Genomic DNA, 4,628 nt, shown 5'->3' on the forward strand with positions numbered 1-4,628 from the left:
TTGTCTTTAAAAATACATATTCAGGGTACAGTGATACATGATGCAGATTTCAAAGACAACTGTGGTAGCAACACTTACCAGCAGAGACCTCTTACTGGATGGGAACACAGCTATGGTCTCCCACAGGGAAATTCAAGGCCTACTTCCCTCTCTGCATCACCCTTCTCCAGTTCAAGTCATCACAATCTCATATTCATACGCACATTTTCATATGCATGTGAAATTGGGACAGTGAATAAGGAAGACCAAAGAAGAATTGCAGCATTTCAGTTGTGGCGTTAGAGAAGATTGTTAAAAGTACTATATACTGCCAAAAGAACAAACAAATCTGTGTTGTTAGAAATACAGTCAGAAGCCTCCTTAGAAACCAGGATGGCTGGACTTCCTCTCTCATGCTTTGGACATGTTATCAGGAGGGACCAATCTCTGGAGAAGGACATCATGCCAAGTAAAGTGGAGGGTCAGTGAAAAAGAGAGACTCCCAAAGAGATGGACTGGCACAGTGGCAGCAGCAATGGGCTGAAGCTTAACAATTGTTAGGATGGCACAAGACTGGGCAGTCTTTCATGCTGTTGTGTATAAGGTAGCTATGAGTCAAAACCAAGGCATCTAACAACAACAACAACAGAAAAAAACACTTCCCCCTCCATATCATCCCTTCTTCAGTTCAAGTAATTACCATCTCATACTAGGCCTGTTATCATCCCCTCCAAACTGGTTTCCCCAGCTCTACACTTACTTTTCTCTAATACATTCTCCACTATGTTGCCAGGGCTATCTTATTAAAGTGTAAAACTTCAATCACTTTGATTACTTCTCTCTCCTACTTGTTCTCTGCCAGTTATACCCAGAGACTCCTTTTAGCCTTAGGATCTTTGCATAGGACTTATCCCTTTAACTAGAACAGGCTTTCCCCTATTTCCTAAGGGCTTTTCCTCCTGGTTCCTGATTCAGGAATTCCTTGATCTGAAAGACCAGAGTTGTTCTTAAGTTGGTTCCAACTCATAGGGACCCTGTATAGAGTTTCCAAGGAGCAGCTGGTGAGCTTGAACCATTGACCTTGCAGTTCAACCTAACTTTGTGGTCTAGCACATTAACCCACAGCCCCACACAAGACCAGATTAGGTTCCCTTAGAGGTTCTCAGAGCACTCACATTTTCTTTGTAGCAATTATGATTCAATCACTATGTGCTAAGGTGGGGTCTCTTGAACCTGAGTTTGTAGCCAACTTGGGGGCTGGAGGATTTAATGAGTAATCATAGAAACAAATGTAAACATAGGATAAGTGCTCTTCAGAGGTGGAATGTGGAGCCTGCAGGGTGGGTGATTAACTAGGGAGGGTATCAGTCAGACAGACCAAGGTTAGAGCTTCTCTGGGAAAGGGAAGAAGGGTGGATGTTATCTAGATGAAGCAGATTTGGAGGAGGAGAGAATATTCCAGGCAACCTCAAAGTAAACAGTGACCTATCTGGGCCTAGAAAGTTGGTAGGCTCTGAGTAGAAATTGAATGAATGAGTAGCAGTTGATTTGCCCAAGCAAAATTAGTCCTCCAGAGTCACAGTACAGAGCTCTTCCCTTCACCAAACACTACCCTAGGACTCCAGAGAGCATGCCTAAGTGAATGGGGCAGTTGTTGTTGTTGTGAAGCGCTGTCAAGTCAATTCTTATGCATAGCAACCTTGTATAGGGTTTCCAAGGAGCAAAGGACGTATTGCATTAGGCAAATCTGCTGCACAAGACCTTTTTAAAGTGTTGAAGAGCTAAGATGTCAGCTTGAGGACTAAGGTGCACCTGACCCAAGCCATGGTATTTTCAATAACCTCATACGCATGTAAAAGTTGGACAGTGAATAAGGAAGACCGTAGAAGAATTGATGCTTTTGAGTTATGGTGTTGGAGGAGAATATTGAAAGTGCCATGGACTGCCAAAAGAACCAAAAAATCTGTTTTGGAAGTAGTGCAGCCGGAGTGCTCCTTGGAGACCAAGATGGCCAAACTTTGTCTCTCATCTTCAGACATATTTTCAGGAGGGACCAGTCACTGGAGAAGTATACCATGTTTGGTAAGGTGGAGGGTCAGAGAAAAAGAGGAAGACCCCCAGTGAGATGAACTGGCCAAGTGGCAGCATTGATCTACTCAAGCGTGGCAACAGTAGTGACGTTGGCCCAGGATCAGGCAGTGTTTCCTTCTGCTGTGCATAAGGTCGCTGTGGGTCAGTACTGACTCTATGGCACCTAACAACAACAACAATTTGCATAATAAAAACTTTTGAAAGTAATTTTTAAAAGAACCACTTTTTACTGTGAATTAAGTGAAGGTTTACAGAACATACTATCAGTTTTATATTCAACAAATCATATGCTTCGTTTCATTTCCATGATTGCAAACCCCTCAATGTAACATCATTTATTTCACTTTCTCCCTGTGATCCTCCTTCTTTCACAAACTTCTGAAATTTGTCCTTAGGTAAATGTTACCCTTTTGATCTTGAGTGGTTGATCATTCTGTGGTGTGTTTATGTTACCAGTGCTGTTGTCCTCCCTATATACTTATCTATTGCTTGGCTGAAAACTGAGCCATGAGAATGAGTTTAGTTCCAGGTCTAAGGGATGACCAAGGGCCATAGTCTCAGGTTCCTCCAGTCTCTTTATGACCAGTAAGCCTGATCTTTTTTGTGATTTTGAGCTTTGTTCCACATTTTCTCTCACTCTATCCAAGACCTTCTAATGTGATCCCTTTTGGAGCAAATTGGTCACGGTCCCATTAGTCCATTGGACTAATTGTTTCCAAGCATTTTCAGAATAATGTATTCTAAATATAATAATTGTTGTTGTTGTTAAGTGCCATCAAGTCAGTTCTGACTCACAGCGGCCCTGTATAGGATTTCTTAGGAGCGGCTGGTGAGCTAGAACTGCAATCCAGAGCATTAAGTCCTGGTGTGGTGCTGTGGATTTATTCTCTGGACTTCAAAGTCAGCTTGGACTGCAAGGTCACTGGTCCAAGCTCATCAGCTGCTCCTCGGAAACCCTATGCAGGGTCACTGTGGGTTGGTGTGGCACTGTAAAATAAGCCCTCGACTGTTTTGAACCACAAGGTAGATGGTGGTTGTCAGCAACTTCGGAAACCCTATACAGGTTCATTATAAGTCGGAACCAAACAGATGGCACTTAACAACGACAAATATGTGTGTGTGGTTGTTGTTGTTGCTAAGTGCTGCCAAGTCAGTTCCAATTCATAGTGACCCTATACAGGGTTTCCAAGGAACAACTGGTGAGTTTGAACCACCGACCTTGTGGTTCAAACCAACCTTGCAGTCCAGTGCTTATCCTACAGCTCCACACCAGGATTCCATATAATATATATATATATACATCTTCTTTTGATGCTTTCTGCATAAGTCTATATTATACCCATAGAATCCTTCAGTGTTTCAAGTCGAGGCTTGAACTTTTTCTTCAGTTCCCTGAGATAGAGAAATGCTGAGCATGTTCCTCCCTTTTAGTTTCCTAACTGCAGATCTTTGCATATTTCTTTATAATATTTGGCTCTGTCTTCTCAATCTGCGCTTTGAAATCTTCTATTCAGTTATTTTACCTCCTCATTTTTTCCATTTGTTTTAGCATTTCTACACTGGAGAACTAAAGTTTCAGAGCTTTTTCTGACACCCATTTTGGTCTTTTTCTTCTTTCTTGTCTTCCTAATGACCTTTTGCTTTCTTCCTGTATGATATTCTTGATGTCATCCCACAACTCTTCTAGTCTTTGGTCTTTAGTGTCTAATGCATCAAATCTATTCTTCAGATTATCTGTAAATTCAGGTGGGATATGTTCAAGGTCATATCTTGACTCTTGTGGACTTATTTTCTTCAGCTTCAGTCTGAAGTTGCATATAGCAATTGATGATCTGTTCCACAGTATGCCCCTGGCCTTGTTTCGGCTGATGATATCGAGCTTTTCCACCATCTCTTTCCACAGATGTAGTCAATTTGATTTCTGTGTATTCCATCTGGTGATGTTCACGTGTATAGTCATGTTTTATGTTGTTTAAAAAATGTATTTGGGAAAAAAAAAAAAAAAGGTATTTGCAATGAACAAGTCATTGGTCTTGCAAAATTCTATCATGTGATCTCCAGGATCATTTCTATTCCCAAGGCCATATTTTCCAATGACTGATCCTCTTTGCTTCCAACATTTGCATTCAAATTACCAGTAATTATCAATATATCTTGAGTGCATGTTTGATCAATTTTAGACTTAAGAAGTTGGTAGAATTCTTCAATTTCATCATCATTGGTTTTAGTGGTTGGTGCATAAAACTGAGTAACAGTTATATTGACTGGTCTTCTTTGTTGTTAGATGCCATCAAGTCAGTACCGATTCATAGGGGTCCTATGCACAACAGAACAAAACACTGCCCGGACCTGGTCCAACCTCACAATTGTTGCCACGCTTAAGCCCACTGATGCTGCCACTTTGTCAATCCATCTCGCTGGGGGTCTTCCTCTTTTTCTCCAACCTTCTACTTTACCAAATATGATATCCTTCTCCAGGGACTGGTCCCTCCTGACAATATGTCTGAAATATGAGAGACGAAGTTTGGCCATCCTGGCCTCCAAGGAACACTCTGGCT

This window comes from Chrysochloris asiatica, unplaced genomic scaffold (assembly GCF_000296735.1).
Source record: "Chrysochloris asiatica unplaced genomic scaffold, ChrAsi1.0 scaffold00124, whole genome shotgun sequence".
Taxonomy (NCBI): domain Eukaryota; kingdom Metazoa; phylum Chordata; class Mammalia; order Afrosoricida; family Chrysochloridae; genus Chrysochloris; species Chrysochloris asiatica.